We start from the raw sequence: 18,267 nt of genomic DNA, 5'->3' as shown, positions 1-18,267 counted from the left end.
TTAAAAATGAGAAAGTAGATGCCCACAAAACATTTTAGTATGACTGGATAGACTAAGAAACATAATTTTTCATATACAGGGAAAGGGGAAAAAATTGCTTGTGCATTCAGTCATTCATATTTATTACAAAGGAGTTAGAAGACAGAATTTAGGGAGATTAAATGTTTGGTATTCAAGATATCTATGTTAGTTTAGAAGATCCTGTGCTAAATTACAACCAGCAGACATTTAGATTTTTAAAAAACCTCAAGTTTATTGCTTATTTCTCACAAGACAGTTTCCAATATGCATCTATAGCATCTTACTGACCCAAAAATAGTATATTTGTAAGTGTGCCCTGTTGCTCAGGGTTTTACATAGCACAACTAGTAAGCATATCTGCTTTGCTTTATACCTATGCATACTGAACAATGCATGTTCAGCACATACAAGACTGAAGAACAATGTAATTGCACTGTGCTATATAGATATTGCAGAGAAAGACATTCGTTCCAAATACAGCAGCATGTAACCACTTTTTGTAGAAAGCAATGTGGTTTATCCCTGAGGAGGTCAGTCGGCTGATGCAGAGTAAGACCACGTCTTGTTACGATATCTTCATTGTGTAAGTATTCCAGAAAAATCAGGACTTGGGTGTAAATTCTCTTCTACTCTGATACTTTAAAAAACCCTGGAATGCATAGACTGTGTCAACCACAGTAGTTCTTTAGATATGTCTCCCATTTACATTGCAGTAGCTGACTACTTTAAACACTCAGATGCTCTGATATTTCAGATGCTCAGAATCATCTGATGTTTACAGTAATTAATGTCATTTGGGATATGGTGATAGGGTAAGCACCAGCTTTGAAAAGTTCCTGTCCGCAGTACAAGTCCACAAGTTTTTTCAGCTGACAGCATTGTTGGGAATGAAGGCAGTTGGTTTTAATGTGGAAAACGTTTTCTATGAAGTTCTGAATGAAGAATTGCACTGAAAATGCATTTTTAATATATACCAAAGAAGTATGACAAAAGCTAACATTTAAAATGCAAACCAGCTACTGTTGTGTGACACAGTGTGAGATGTATCTGAGAGTCTTAAGGTTGACTAATTGAATTGCCATTGATAAGATGTCACTTAAAGAGACATCTCTGCAGTGAAACATGGCTTTGCTGTAAATGACCTGTCATTAGAGCTGTGGGTAATGTCCGTGTCCAGACTGAAAAATATTGTAGCTCCCAGCAATATGCTCAGTAGGAGTTAAAACAGCAAGAATGGTAAGAAGTCAGTGTACATGAACCACCAGAGAATTATGCCTCAGGTGCTACTTTAATTTACTTGTTGGCATACATTAATTGAAACCAATCAATAAACCTGGTGGTACAACAGAGGGAATGCAAAAGAAGGCATCAATTGCCTCACTTATTCATTTTAAACTTGGAAAACAGGAATAATTTAGTCAAAGATTTTTAATTTCTGTCAATACAGATAATGGGATTATTTATTTATTTTCTATTTGTTTAGCACTAATTATGATAACTATGATGACTTTTAACAGCTCTCCTGTAAACCCCAGTGTTCTGATCAGCAGCTGTTAACCTGCATATAATAAGAATTACTTCCTAACTATGTAAGTTAGAAAATATACACTTTGCCACTACAAGGCAAGTGCTAGACACTTTTTCAGACTGAAATCAATTTTCATTTTAATGATTATAAATTTTCTGTCTTTTTGGTTTTTTTTCCCATTTATGGTATACTAGCATTTAAATTTTTTCATTCCCACGAGTGAATATTAAGTAAATATTTCAAAGTAATTGTCTAAGGAGCAGATCAAAAAGCTGATACTCTTCTGATTTTTTTGCATCTAAGTTGCTTAATATATTCTACATGTCCAGTGTTCACTGGTACAGCTTCTATTTTTTAGTCTAGGTTGCTGGGGTTTCTTTTGGTTTTCTTCCTATTAAAGCTTTTGCATCTTTGTTAGCTGCTGTCTTATTTACTACAATTGTTTCTGTGAGATCCACCAGTCAGCTCTCAAGACAACACCACCTTAAAAGTATAAATAGAACTGCTTCTTCACATGTGGAGAAATGCACTCACAATTATCACCTTCATTTCACAAAACCTCTTCATCCTTACTGATCTTCTGTTCCCTGAGAGATCAATGGAAATTAGCACACTGTTATTTGTAACTGCTTTGCATAAAGAATGGGCATTTACATCTTAGTAAACATGGTGCCATACACAATTATTATGTCTTTGGTGGCATTGAGTTCTCTCAGAATTCATCCACAGATGACCAAAATCTCAAAATTTAGCCTCTACAAGTAAGGAGCGTTTCCTTCTGCATTTGTAGCAGCGTTACTTTCCTTCTGATCATACTTGTTCTCACCAGTATGTCATAATTTTTCATGGTCTGCTAAACTCCACGTAATAGTGTTAAATTCAGCCTCCAAAGAACTGTGTCTACAACTGTTGCCCTCCAGCACAGCTTCATTAAAGACTATGTGACTGTACAGATTTGTATCAGGTGTGATGCTCGCAAGTTGACCTTGTAAACGTTATTTTCCCTGATTTTGGATAGACATGGATGAGACATGAAAGATGCTACACAGAGGAAAAAAAGACAAACTTGCACATACTGATTACAGGGCAAGATGTTTCTTAGGAGGTTGTCCACGCCTGGCAGATATTTCCAACAGTGATGTGTGTTCTGCTTGTAAGTGAACTGATCCATCCGCTTACAATTTCTGTTGACATACATTAATCTCAAGACTTTAGCGTAATTTGGTTGTAAAATATTAGTTCATGATTATTTCCTAATGCAGTCTAATTACTTTTGATTCTAACAAAAACCCCACAACTTTAAAAATTCTAACTATATGGTACAATTAAATATTATAACTATTATATAACCACACAGATGTTATTTTTATCAAATACTGGTAGTAATAACCAATATTTGGTAAGTACTAGAAGTGAGTACTAGAAGTATTTTTCTAGCTAGTATGTTTCTAGTAAACTAGAAGGTTTGCTAATGGTTGTTGCTTGACAAGCCAACTTTCTGTGAACTCAAGTAAGTTTAATGGAGGCTTTTTGAATTACCTCTTGTTTACTAATGTGGCAGTGAAGATATGTGACACACTAAGCAATACTATCAAACCTACTTAGGCCCTTTTCCATGACAATGCCATACAACAATAAATATTGGAAATATGTATAGCATTATCATGCATTATGGATTATACACTTTTCAACAGGAGTTCTCCAGCCAAAGGTTAATTCAGTTCGCAGAAAAGAGAAAGTCCTGGGTGCCAATTACTACGTAATGTGTGAACTGAATCCAAGGACTGCATCCAAGGTAGCTGCTACAGGAATTAAACCAAAGACTCAGCTGAAGATCATTTTCCTTCTCTTGTATTCTCTAAATCTTATTCACAATTAACAATTTCAATAGTTTGAAGTAGTTTGAGCATTTCAGGTTGAAGCCTGGAAGGAACAATAATGAAGACTTCAGTCATGAGATAGTTTGAGTTTGAAATGTTTGGACCATAATTATAGAAGTGGAAGTGTGTATTTCCACCCCAAACTTTACCTTTTTTTTTAAAACATTGGTAAAAGAAATGTAATATTCTACATCAGATGCTCAAAGTTTCTGACATTTCTTTGTGGTTACAAAGCAGGGTTCAGAGCCAGCTATTAAATATGTCTATTAAAGTGAAAAATCACCTTTATGCAGTTTGCACTACTCACTTAAGATACTAACAATGAATAATAACAGCTAAAGACATTCTAATTCTCCTCTTTTGCAGTGATAAAGGCTAAATACATCACATTTTATTCAGTCCCACACACTTGATCAATTTCCAAATAAGATTGTTGCATATATTCTTTATTGGAATAGAGGGATTTACTAGCTCCATTTCTGAGAGACAGAGCAAGAGCTGACTTGCGGATTTTTCTAATGACAGTAAATCTAGGGAATGTTCTCACATTTTCAGGAACTGCTATTGGTGGTGACTACACTTTATTTTATTTAATTATTTAATTATTTTATTTTCCCTCTCCTTTCACAATTGTGCAGTTCAGCTTCATCTGGAAAATGTAATAGGTGGACCATGTGGATGACTGCAGTGCTGTCCGTTTGAAGTCTCCCCTATTACAGATTTGGGTCCTAAATCCCTTCTCCAGTTCTATTACAATAATCCCAGTTACACCCCATTCCCCCTCCTTCCAGTCTCTATTGAAAACAGTGTACTTCATCAAGTCAACTCCACATTTCCCAATTCCCTGCCAGTGCATGCCAAGTTAGCCAGGGGGACAAACTAGGCAAGGATCTGGGACTGATCTGGAGTAGTCAGCCAGCCAAGAATTACACACTGATCAGTCATTCAGCAAGATTAACAGAACAGGTAAATGCTGTGGTAATGTGGGCATTCGTTTGGGTCTCTACTCCTCTGCTACTTGTAAGAACTTAGATATCTTTGAAAATTCAATCTCTCTAGTAATTTTAACTGAATAGTTGGATAGCAGATTCCAAGATTAGCTATAAACAGCCAATGACTGTCATTGTAATTAATCAAGCTTTTCTTCTTTACCTGCTTGAATTGTGTGAGAAAAGCACAATTACAGGTACTAGACCCCACATATGTTGGCCAACACCACTGTGAAATCTAGCATGAGTAGCAGTGTGACCAAGAGTCATTTGTATTGTATTCCCCTCCTGTCAAACAAGTTTTATCATCTTAAAGACTACGGCTTTATCAAATATGTATTCAATAAAATAACTTTGCAAAGAAGCAAGCAAAATGTATCCTACCCTGAGATGTTAAGTGTCCGAAGATAAACAACAATAAAAGAACAGATTTCTTATCAAAAGGAAACAGAATGGACAGACAAAGGACTAAAGGATAGTAATATTATTAAAGGATTGCTACAGCAGCACTTGCCCAAGCCGCTCTTGTTTAAAAAACAAAACACGACAAAACAAAACAAAAAGCCAAAATCCAAACCAAACACTATCAGCTTTGTAAAGAGATGAAAAAGGCCAGAATGTATCCAGAGTACTTTGGCTGTATTTATTGTTTGTCTTTTAACATACGATATTGCATTGAAATCTCACCTTGGAGGAAAAGTAGCACCTTTAAGCAGGTATCCTGTTTCTGTAGGGCATCTAATACTTGAATATCTTCAACCTAATGTTTGAAATTTACTTTCAAAGATTCTATTTTAAAACATTGTATAGATGGCTTCACAATTTAATTAAAGGCTTACATGCTTTATTGAATGGACTCTTCATCACATTGTTTACCAGGTTATGACTACAAAAATATTATTTAGGGAACATTAACCTCAATTTCATTTGAATCAAAACTTATAATTTTAAACTTTTAAAGGTAAGTTATCTTCCACATAAAATTACAAAAGAAAAGCAGATTTCAAACACAATGTAAAAATAACTGCCTATCAATCTTCCCTACCAGACATTTCACATTCATACTATCTTAGCCTGCAGATCCAATTATCCTCCAACATTTGCTGCTCAACCATGCTGAGATTATTCACCAGCCCTCCAGTTAGACTGTAATAAAAAGTCTGTAGGTGCATTTACACTCAGAGAGAAATCAGGTATAAATGCTAGCATTGCAGTCATCTCTCTCTGAGTTACATGCAAAGCCATAAACAGCAAAGTAATGAATTAGACTATTTCCAACTATTTTACCCATTCATTTGCATTACATTTGAACTTGCTAATTTAAAAAAAAAACAAAACAACTCTAGGTGCAGCATACCTTCAAGACGACCCAAAGGCCTTTCAAATGAAAGCATTAATATCATATGGAGGATATTTCCTCCTGTGCCCAGAGAGCTGAAGAGTGGCTCCAACGTGGATATGCGATTACCCTCTGTAAAGGCAACCTCAGCTCTCTCTCACTATTTCTTTAAGCTTGACATTTTAAGAAAGTATTCATACATACTGAAACTGCATTAACCTCTAAGATTATGTTCTGCACAAAAAACTGTCAGACTTTCTGCTTCTCAGCAAAAAAAAATTAACAGCAGATTCATGATAAAATGATTTCTGATACTCCAGTCTTCATGGTCTTACTGCAGTAGTTGTACATCATGTCAGAACAAAAACCTTCTGCCACAGGACACTGGTATACATTGCCAAAAATGTCAGAACCACAGTTTTCAGCCCAAAGCCGCAACTACTTGAACTGCAGGAGTCATTTCATTAGCTGACAGCTGCAATAAGCTGTTCTTTCTCTATGTGGAGAAGCTACTGGTGGGAGGTACAATTCGCACAGGCATACTCCATAAATCATATACCACTTAAAGAAAAATTTACTTAAGAAAACATTTACAAAGTACTCTGCAATATCTTTCCTATTTATTATCTTTACTTTCCTAGTGCATTCATGCCTTAACATTTTGTAATCTAAAACTCACAATGGACTTTAAAGACATAGGAAAAATTCAGGAAAAGTCAAAATTTTTGCTCCTATTTGTACAATTTTTGCTGACCAAAGAATCTAGATCCTTGGTGTTTCTTGATGATCTATTTCTAGTGAATATATTCTTACTGATCTAGAGAAAGTAAAAATAAAGTTCTTTAGTTGCAGGTTGAAACCATGACGATGGTGTTTATTTACTGTGTTACTGCTGTGTAAGGTAATATAAAATTGTAACTTGATATGGAACTATCTGAGAAAGGCACTGACACATTCCAAAACCATATGATATTAGTAAAATACAGCACTAACAAACACAGACCTTTTTTGAGTCTTTAATGCTGTGATAACCTTTAGTCTCAATTATCTAAGGAAAGCTATGGACTGATACCAGTAATGATGGTGGTGGAAGCTGACTTCAGTGTCACAAACACGCATTTGCCAGCCAGTACTGAGCCAGGCAAGCAACAGGCCTTCAGATTTACCTTTTCAAATTGTTTCAAACATTTTTCATGGAAACCATTGAAAATTGCTGGTGGGTAATAACGCAACCAGACACCCAGCTTTGTGGGTTTTTTAAAATACATATTACATTCAATGCATGAACCAAAGACATGTGTGTAATCTTTATTCTTTCTTAATCTGAAACAGAGCATGCCAGAGAGGATTGGTATGGGCATTTCTCTTCTGAACTACAGTCATTTTACTTCAAATGATTAGTACAAAACAATAAAAAAACTATCACTGTTTAAAGAAGAGTCTTGGAGAGGGGTGCCACATCTCTGCCACAACACATAATTACCTGTCACACCCCCAGAATACCTCCTAGCGCCAAAGACTCTCAAAAGCAAAGCAGGGCAAAATAGGCACCTTAGTGCTGCTCTCCAGCAATGGCTCCAGCCAGCAGGTGGTCCAGGTGGAGCAGCATTTAAGTCGGTTTAGCTACCTATAGAAGCAGTCCTTATCCGTACAGTTTTTTGAGCCATTTCAAGAAGTTATGGAGAGGAAGAAACATACAGTGCCATGGTTACTTATTTCCATTACTTTTCTCCAGAGTTACTCAGAAGAGTATCTGTTCCACTAGAGGGAGGAGCAGGCTCAGGAACTGAATTTCCAACTAGTGCTCCAGTGCCATGTACAATAGCAGCCTTATTCCTATGTGAAGGATGGTCTGTTGTCACTAAGAGCTGAAAGGACAACACTGGAACATGAAGGTCTATTTATGCAGAAATGTTTTCTAACAATAAAAAATCAAAAAAGAAAAAAGAAGATTCCCACCTGAGGTATATTTGATTTTCTGATTTTGTTTCTGGTTTTACTGAAAATGGGATGTGGTTTTAGTTACAAATAAAGTCTTTCATATTATATTTAGACTTCCAGGTCACGCTTTCCTTTGACACAGGGATTAAGCTGTCTGGACAGAGCAGCAATGTGTAGTTTATTTCCTCTTTTGTAAAAGGGCTTCATGTAGATGTTGTTTTTCATGTATGCTGTCTTATAGTTTCTTATTGTTAAGATTTGGTAACAAGATGATACTATCTTCATCTGAAAACCAGTGTACTTACGAACTTACAGATTATTAATGCATTGTAAAGTATGAAAATATTAATATTTCTAATTCCAGTGTGTTCCACTGAAATATATTTGAAATAGAACAGACCTTCAGATTGCCAAGGATCAATTTCAAAATCTACAAAGCCCCCATGTCAGAGTTTCTATATGTGCACTGCACAGAACAATATGGCAAGTCACTGTAATGGAGAGATTAAGGTTATTTACTATTGAAACTGTTTTCAGCAACTTTGGTTGGGATAAGTCCCCTGACTAGTTAGCACACAGCCCAGAGGAAACAGGCTCATGAGAACAGCTGTATCTTATGTCAACAATCAAGGCTACAAGAAGACATGGCTTTTGTCCAACCTATCCATTTCACCTGCCAGAGAACAGCTATGCCTGAAAAGGAAGATGTTTATGGAAGAGCTGGAACCTGGTATGCATTCCTTTCATCTCCACCCTCTGAAACAGTGGGCAGACTGATGTACCATCTCCCCCATGGGGCACTTTGTGGTAGCATCCATGCAAGTGACTTCTATATGATGTTAAGCATGGTAGCATGCTACTGCCTTCTCTTTGGGTTTGACTAACAGCTATGACCTTTGCATCTTCTCCAAGATGACTGAGAGATAGTCTTAAAAAAAAACACCCACCTCTGAGTCGTTTAATGACTCTAGACAAGACTCCAACAGCGTGCTGTATTTGAATAAGTAGGTGCAGTTCGATGTTGGCTCTGAGGTCCTTAGGCAATCAGAGTGCTTTAGCATGTACCCTTAGGAAGTCCTGTCTCTTACAGAGGTCACACTTCAATTTTCCCTGTAGCACATTCCATCAAGCCAGAATATTTGAGACATTATATAAAAAGCTTGGAAAATTTCTGGCTTTCCTGAGCCAAACGCATTAAAATCCCTAGATATTAAGACAGAAACCTTGAACTTGATGGGATGCAGACAGTAGGGTCAATACGCTTATGGCAGCCCCAGCAGGAAATGTGCTGCATGATTTTATATTGCCTACTGTTTTCTAAATATTTAGGCTTTCATGCTTCCCATTACTGTAACTCAGCCAAGAATCAAGGAAGATCTGAGTAACTGAGGTCAACTGAAATTTTCCTGCATTCCCAGAGATGTGTGTGGGTTTGAACTATTCCCCCGAAAGTGTTATATTAGAGTCAGAATAAGACAAGAGAGAGTTTTACAGTCATCCACAATCATCTTAGCAGAACAGGGCAGTACTGTCTTGTATCAAACTGCAAGAAACAGTTAGTGTTTGCCTTTATTGTAAGTTATTCCTAACATCAGGGTAAGAAGACATGTAGTCTGAGTTTAAAAATGCACTGTAGAGTCATATAGACTTCAGTGAAAAGAAACCTGGACTATTGCACTATTCCTAAAGTATACCACTTCCCCTTCTGAATGTCTTGATCTGTGATGATACACAGATGAGCAGAGAAAAGGTATAGGATTTACACTTGGTTCCTGTTGTCAGAAAAAAACATTCTGAATAATATTCAACCATGGCTGGGCTTTCTCTGGATCAATGCAAGGTTAAGGCCACTGCCTCTTTTGATCTCTGCTCATTAGCACGGAACTTGTGGTCTCATTAGTCAGAGTAGAGTGATGCCAGGCATATAGGGTACTTTAGCAACAGTAGATTATGAACTACATAGACTTACAAAAAGTATCATGCGAAAACTGATGTATTTTGCTTCGCAGTATTCTGCGTACCTTGACATTGATCAAGATCAGTTTCACCTGGTTTCATCTTTTAAAGTGCTGCTTATTGCTGCGAGTTGCATAAAATGGAATCAATGGGAATAGGTAAAAAAAAACAGTTATTGTATTTGCACTTACAGTTGTTTATTTAGTGAAGCAAATACATACCCATTATGATTTGCCCTAAAACAAGCAAGGAGGGGTTGCTAAGATTTTCCCATCAGTGAAAAATCAGGGAGCTGCCTAGAGTCTACATTTTCCCATACAAATATGTATCTGTTACCTCAGGTAATAAACAAGAGTTCTACTGTAATAACAGTAGAAATCTAGTCTAGGACATTTAGGATAACCATTCCTAGAAAACAGGTTGCAGCATTTAAATTAACAATATTTAAAATCATTTTTTTACAGAAATACATTTGTGAACTATGTTGTCGATGTGAATTGGCAGTTGTGTGGTTGCACGTCGGCTCTCTCACACATGGCATTAAGGAATGATATTCCAGAGGACTTATGGCCCCCAGAGAAAAGCCTTCAGACCACCAACTACAAAATTCTTCTACCAAAGATTTTGGGAGAATTATTGAAATCACATGGCAATTTACATGCAAACACAGAAATATTTTAATCACATAAATACTAATATAAACACAACAAACCGCTTCCAAACAAGTAAGACTGAGCATAGATGACAGTTAAGTATGGAAAGGCATGAAAATACCCATCCTTCTCTTACCCATTTATGCTTAGTACTTTTTAGGTTTTGCCACCAGAACTCTTAAGATTAAAAAATCCCACTATCCCAAAACATGTTCCACTTTTTACCTTATACCTCATGTACATTTCAAGATTGAAAGTTTTGTATTTTTCAAGTTAAAATAATTATAGACAGAGCTCTGTTCATTTGATTAAAGTTGTTGGGGCATTTTTTTAACATTTTCAACTGAGATAATGCTTCAAGATAGAGAAATAACACTTACTCTACACATCATTCAGCAGCTAGGAAATTAAAATCCTGCTTTGGCTAATATGTTGGAGACAACTCAATTATTGATGTAATACTTTTCATTTTGCCATGATAGACCATGACTGCAAAATTTTGGAAAATGTACTTTTTTCCCCTCAGAAGAGGAACGCTTCTTGGTTTCGCTTGCCATCTAGTCGTTTTCATTATTTAAATACATATTTTTCCTATGCTGATCTTCTCCTTACGATAACTGTTTTCTGTAACGAGATTTACTAAAGCACAGCAGCAATAAGCTATGGGCTACTCCAAGATATATTTTAGTAAGCAAAGATAAAATTAACTTGCAGTGTCAAATCTCCATGTGAGATGAAGAGTGTTTGGACTCTGTAATTCCTTCTGCCATACTTTCCATTCTCTCATTCCTCTCCTGTTTCACTCAGAGGAAGTGTTCCTATCTTTTCAGAACAGAGTGTAGATAGTTCAAAAGTGTGCTTTGCTTTCATCCATATATAGCACACCCAATCTGAAAGAAATTATTTGAAACAGTTTCTTCAGTGCTTCATTTTGATGCTGTAGGCAGTCAAACTTGATTACAGTACCATGATATAAGAAGCAGTGATACATTTTATCTTTCTTTAGACCTTAGGTATGCAATGTTTTCAATAACAGCTTTTTTCTTAATTTTAAAAACATTCAGAAGTGCTATTAGCCAAAAATACTTCGCTGCATCAGCAGCTTATCTGGGGACTGAAGTTGGCTTTATTTTATTCAAATAAGTTAGAACTGCCTGCAGTCCTGTCTGCCTGCAGGCAATTTGTTTAATTTTCCTGTTTAATTTTTAACACAGGAAGGATTCTTTTTTGGTTGTCAGCTATGAAAACCAGAAACGTAGTTTCAGAAGTCAAATCATGTCCTTCAATGCATTCATCGTTAATAAAATTCTTGACACAGCCGGGGTGGATTTGAGGCATAAACTTGCAGAATAATTTATCTGAGTCACAACTACCAGTGGTGATAAATGAGAGTGAAAGAAAGCATTTGGCTTTCAGATGTTAGGTTGGGTGTGGCAGGACTTGCAGTTAGAATAAGTTTAGTAAATTTGGAAAGTTTTATAAGGAATCAAAATGAGTTCACAACTCTTCCGCCCAGCTGTTCTTAGTAAAATCCTACTCTAAAGTCTTTGTGTTCTTAGGACAAGGGCAAGTTACAAACAATACTGCCATTTGTTTAGATTTCCATATTTGCCAAGAGCAGCACCATGTGCAATGGATCTCCTCCTGTAGTTAGGTGATCTGTTCTTAGATGTATATTGTTTTGGAGGATCACTTTACCTTTAATGTTTAGTATTTTGGTGCTTTCTAACACATTAAATTATTTTGAGTGTGGAAGACTTAATGAAGACTGTAATGAGGTTCCTTAAGTCTTGGTTTTTTTCTAGAATGTATTGCAGGACATAAAAGAAGTGTGATTACAGCAATTTAGAACATGCATGCTCACAGCCAGCCTCTTGCATTAACAAAGTTTTTTCCATTACCTTTCTATAGCTCCCTTTTTGAAAGAAAAGAGGTAGGAGAACAAAATAGTTGATTATTGTGTCTGAGGTAAAACAGGCACATGAAATACTAGAAACATCCAAGTGTGATATATTAGATCAGATATTACAAAAAGATGCTACTTTTTGAATATATAGTCATGGTTATAACAAACTTGTTAGTTTGAAAAGTTGCCATTGTTGGCAACTGAATCCTGGTTACCAGATGAGCCAAATTCTTCCTTATGCTATTTTTAGGAGTGGAGTAGACTTATTGTTATGGGCAGTAACAAAGATACAGACTTAAGTTCACTCTTTGTTCCCCCCAAACAACTGTTTCTTCTACTTAGAAGAGGCTCTAAGAGGGAAAGTCAGAGCATGCAATGGATTTTATGCAAAATCATTTCCCCTAAATTCAAGAAAGTGATGTAGAAAAAGCCACATTCTAATTGTTATTTAAGATGCTTCTCTCTTCAGCTTGAACATTTCTCCAGAGAGATGGGGATGATGCAGAACTTCCTCAGCTAGGGAACTTGGATTAACCCCACGCAATACAGAATCAGGATGAAAGGGCTTTTGAACTCAGTGCCATTCCTCGGTTGGAAGAAAACCCTGTGCTCTGAGCAAAGTGAAGATCCAGGCAGCATGAAGCACAATACAAACCATAGCAGCCACTTTACTTCAAAAGGCTGAGGAGAAAATAAGGAATGATATATTGTGCAGGAATGGCTTAATGCGGACCTAAATTCCAGCTACCCTCTTGCCAGAAATTCAGGTATCATGGCTCTTCCCAGTCCTAACAAATTAGGGCTCCTCAGTTCTAGCAAATTATTTTATGTTGCGTTTCAAGAACACTTCAAGGAAGATGGGCAAGTGGCACGTTCCATCCCTATTGTGCCGGGCTGCAAGGAGAAAGGCACCACACTTCAGGCCAAAATAACATGTAAGAACAGTCTGTGGCTCAGGAACTCAAGCGCTTAGCTGAAGATAGGACTTTCTGGGCTCTGGATGGTAACTCCTTAGACCAATTTTTAACATTGTAACTGTGTGCTATTTGTCTGAAGCCAGTTGTATTACAGAGAAGTCAGACCAGAATTAGCAATACCTGCCCCAGGCTGGGGATAACCTGTAGGCTACCAAGTCACGCTGCAGTTTCCTCATTTTCCCTCTCCTGACACACTGATTTTGTTGGTGTAAGTATCAACTGACTTAAGCAGGGAAAAAGGACAAATACACTCAATGTGCTCACTACTGACAGAGGAGAAAGCTAAAGGATGCCTGGGGAAATAAATATACCATATGAAAACAAGAAATTCTCATTACTTGGTAGACCTCAGGCACAGACCTAGAAATGGCCAACAAAAGACAGATGATACAGGACTGGAAACAAACAAACAGAAATGTCCTTATGGAAGATACACAGATGACCAGGGAAGGCAGAGGGATGGTAGGTACATACTCAGACTTCAAGATGGATGAGGAGAGATTAATGAGTGAAGAACTTTGGAGGACAGAGAGAGTTAATTGAGGCAAACTACTGATGTGTTTCACAAACCAGAAACTGACAGTGGTGAGAGAGAACTGATGGGTAGGGAAAGAAAGATTTATGGACTGAGCAGACAAATATGTGTTCAAATCCACTCAAATTGGTTAAGCTATTATGGAACGCAGAAAGACATGGCAAAACCATTAGACCACAAGCTCCTTCTGAACCTGGAACCAGGTGCTCAATTCTATAGAGCCTGACTAATATGTGTAAAAATAAAGTGTTCACCAATAAAGTTATCAGGAAAGTTTAGTCTTGATCTGAAATTATTCTAATATTTTCCTTAACAGAAGAGATAAAAATATTGAAAGTTGTTGATCCTATATGTTGATAAAGATGTAGCTAGGAAAGTAACAAGGATATAGAGACATGTTAATACAAAGACAGATTCTGTAAATGTTTAGAAAATATGATGATTTGCACTTTAAGCCACAGAAAAAGCTATCTGGAGAAGATATACAGGTGGGAAAAGTAAGTTTAAACCCATTTTATTTAACTTTTCAACTCTTTTTTTTTTTTCACAAACATAGGTTTGTAGCCCCTAATGGATTAACATATTACACATGTAACTTCCATCACTTGCTACCTGGGAGTCAAGGTCTGGCTCTAAACAAAGCAAGATGAGATTGCTAGGTATTTCTGAGGACACAGAACACACTTAAAAGAGCAAGTGTAAAAGTTGGGCAAACAAAATCATGGTTTCCCACTCATTTTCATGTTTTGACCTAAGGACTCCTTTGCTTGACAGCTGACTCCACCGTGGAAGGATCACAGCCTGTAGAATTCCTCTCGCATAAAAAGGCAGAAAAATACAAACCCCATCCTCTTCCCACTTTTTTTTTTTTCCCTCTTTTTTCTCCTTTTTACACACTTTCTTGATGAACTATACAAGGTTGCTAAATTTATACCTGCCACTGCCACAAGAAGTAAGTCATGGAAACCAAGACAGAAGAAGAAATACTTCTCTACTCTCAGTTCTGTATAACACTTTACACATGCAGAAAGTGTATAGCATTTCCTCATCTGTGTACACTGAAATTTTCCATTGTTCCCACAAAGCCCCATCTCACCCCCCCACCCCCAAGTCTCCTGTGGCTAGTGCACTTGCCTTTCTTGCTTAGGCTGAAGTTCAGATGTGCACATATGCCTTGAAAAGTTACTCAGAGGAAGTACTTCCTATATAAAATGCCCATGTGGATTTATATTGCTTGTTGTGGTCCAAATCCAGTTACATCAAAAGTCAATATGAAAAGTCCACTAAGTGAAAAACAATAAGATAAAATGCAGGAATAGATGAAATAATATCAGCAGAGAAAAGCAATAGAACTCAAAAGTTAAGAATTCAGTTTTCTTTAAAAACCTATTGGGAGATTATTTCTAATAAACCCTTTGTTTATGCCTTGGCGAAGACACATATCCCTCACTGCAAAACTGGTTGAGTCCTCATTTCTCCAATATTCAACTGGTTGATATTCAATACTGAGGATTCAATATTACAAAAGAAAGCAAATGGTAAGAATTCAAATTTCTTCTCACTGACTAAAAAAGTCAATCAACAAGCACCCAGCTGTTTCACATTGACACAATGGTGTCCTTTTTTTTTTGTGAGGATTCTTATGGAAATCAGTGCAGCTTCTGGGCAAGTGTCAGTCACGGTACCAAAAATGCTTGCAGGAATCTGTTACTGTAGGGACTTGGGACACAATTGCTACACAATTAGCAGAAGTTTGGCAGTGTTTGCTGAAAGACTGAAAAGCAACGAACCTCTCTGAGAATCACTAGAATCATTTTATGCCTTCCTTCCTTGTCCCTAATCACCAAAAGCTAAGTCTCTTTCCACACTCTTAAAGCCTATTCACACCAGCGTACTGCCCCTGGAGTTTACAGAAGTGTAAGATGCAAGTAGAAAACATGCATGCAGGCAAATAAAAAATGAATTAAGAAAAGAAGAATATAGTTAAAAAAAAAGCCAGACATGATGATTGGAAATTAGCCTTATTTCTCCATAATATAACAGGACATTCTTAACCTGTTTTGTCTACAAACTGCATTCAACAAAAGCTTATTTTTCCTTAATGAAGAGTGTGTACTTCTGTTTAATAAGAAACCTTCTCAGATGGCAGCTCTTGCCTATCAGTTGAACCTCAACATGCACAATGGGCTAGGATTAGAGACCTGTCCTTTCTAGCCACACATCTGTGAAACACAGGTATGTCACAAAACATACCCCTCCCCTTCACCCAAAGCCTCTAAAGTTCTTCAATGTCCTCAGAATGACCAGCAACTTGAAAGAATTCCTTTCTGCAACTGAAATGTGTACACAAGCAAGTGAAATTAAAATGAAAAACATCTCAAGCCTATTTAAATCAATTTTTTGAGCCTTAACACAGCCCAGTGAACATGGAGAAAAAAAAAACAACACAACATTTTACAAAAACACGGATACTGATCCTGTGAAACTTGAATGCGCTCTAATTTTCGCAGATGCGTTTTGCATTTCTCCCTTCGTAGTCCATTTGTTTTAATTCAGTAGCTTCACACTCAGGTGCGGCAACACCTCTGCTGCCGACCCTGCACCTACGGAGCCTCTTGTGGATGACCCTCCCCGCCTGCCCAAACCGCACAGGGGACGAGCGAGGCAGCGAGAGGAGAGGACCCACCCCCCACACACACACCCCGCCCGCTCCGCAGCCCCCAGCGCAGCCTGCCACCCCGCGGCGAGGGCAGCCGCTGGCGCGCAAAGTTGCGCGGGTCTCGGTTCCTGTCCCTGTCCGTGCCGGGCCAGGGCAGCGCTCCGTGCGCGCAGCGCCGAGCATCCTCCGCGGGGGCGCTGCCCCACGGGGCGGGAGCGGCGCGGGTTTGCGGCACTGCAGCAGCAGCTGCTGCAGCGGAGCCGGAGACCTCCCTCTGCCTCCTCCTCCTGCTGCTGCTCCTTCTCCACCCCTGCCGCGCCGGGGACCCTCCATTGTGCGGGAGGCCACACACCAGCGGACTGCGACTCCCCCCCCGCCCCCGGCCTCAAGCCCTTGCACAGAGGAGCCGCTCCCCTCCCCAGCACCCCAGGTGGGTGCGCTCTCATAGCCCCCTCTCCCGTGCTGTCGCTATTTCTAAAGATATTTCTATACCTATAGACATACACACATATACATATATTTCCCCCACCGTCCCATCGCATTTCGGTGCCCGCCCCGCACCGGCTGGGGCAGAGGAGGGTGCTTCCCCCGGCGGAACGGCATCCCCACGACAAGGGAGAAGGTTATGGCAAGCGCGGCGAAAACAAAGCCGTCGCTTCTGGCTCCGGTCCCCGGGATGCGGGGATCGCCCCGCCAGAAGTTGCGGCGCCGATTCCCGCTCCGCGGCCGCGGGAGACTGTCAGCCTGGGAGGCACCCGAGATCGCCCTAGGGGCCGGCGGGCACAGCGAGGGACGGACCCAGCTACTCAGGGGTGAAACTTCTTTGTTAATAACAGCCGAGCAATAAAGCTGGGGCCGCCGTCCCGCGGAAACCCCGGCAACTTCCCAGACAATAAGGCCGCCGCAGGTACCTGCGGAGAAACTTGTTGGACCGCTCCCTCCGCTGCCCCCGCGCACTGGTCCCTGCAGCATCCCCCTCTCCCGCTGTGACCTCTCCCAGCGCCGCCGAGAAACTGTTGCCTCGCCCGGAGCCGGTGCTCGAGAGCGGCCGAGAGGGGAGCGGATCCCCCCCGCCCCACACACGCCCCTCGGGACTGCGGGCGAGAGCCTCGCACCGGTCGGTACTTCGGTAGTTGGGGGACTTACCCTCCGGGCTCAGCAGGCTCTCAGAAAACTAGCGGTTCCGTCATCCCGACAGTCCTTTGCAACTTTCCTTGCATAGAGCGAGGATGTATCTATAGATATTTGTACGGAGAGAGAGGGAGAGGGAGGGAGAAAGCGCGCGTCAGACGACAAGCAGTTGAGGAGACTTTTGAATAAAAGGGGGATGAAACTGGATTTCTTCCCAGTATCAGGACCCTAGTAATAATAATAAAAAAATAGATAATAATAAAATCCTTGTTCAGGAGAGAATTCTTTGAGGCCCGCTATGTGTATTGCTGCTTCTAGCGCGCAGAGCGGGAGGCATCGCATACAGATAGATCCAAGTGGCCGCGTCAGCCGGCGGGCGCGGAGGGGCCCCGGGTCCTGCTGCTACGGCGCCGGGAACTACAAAGCCGCCGAGCAGCGGCGAGCGGCTCCGGGAAGGGCACGGTCTGGGGGAACGGGAGGGGAGGAGGGGGAAAGCGAGAGGGAGAAGGAAGGAGGGGGGAACAGGGGGGCGGCCGCGGGGGCCAAGTCCCCTTTAATTGATTCGTTACCTCGGCTATTGTAATACATGTTGCAATGTTTAAGCGGGAGAAAGGCGCATTATAAACGGATGTCATGCAATCTCCCCTTTCATAGCAGCTCTTGCATGGCTATTGTGCAGTCCGGTATGAGCAATGTGACTGATTTTTAAGAATAGGGCTTTATTTGTCTGTAGAGTTTGATTTTCTTTTCCC

The 18,267-nt window shown here is 39.7% G+C and overlaps 1 protein-coding gene across 1 annotated transcript in view; it reads right to left on the bottom strand.

Annotated features, from left to right (window-relative positions):
- Positions 1-17,949, bottom strand: part of ROBO1 (roundabout guidance receptor 1) — a 707,499-nt gene extending 689,550 nt beyond the window's left edge. Inside the window, exon 1 of the mRNA XM_061453972.1 lies at positions 17,531-17,949. The gene's annotated coding sequence lies outside the window, so the exon portion shown is untranslated. The remainder of the gene's footprint in view (positions 1-17,530) is intronic.
- Between the last annotated feature and the right edge of the window lie 318 nt (positions 17,950-18,267).

The sequence above is a fragment of the Pezoporus flaviventris genome, unplaced genomic scaffold (assembly GCF_033815535.1).
Source record: "Pezoporus flaviventris isolate CSIRO_AGI_PZ_B2104156 unplaced genomic scaffold, CSIRO_AGI_Pfla_v1 ptg000015l, whole genome shotgun sequence".
Taxonomy (NCBI): domain Eukaryota; kingdom Metazoa; phylum Chordata; class Aves; order Psittaciformes; family Psittacidae; genus Pezoporus; species Pezoporus flaviventris.
Note: the sequence above shows the minus strand (reverse complement) of the source record. Positions and strands in the feature narration are given on the sequence as shown.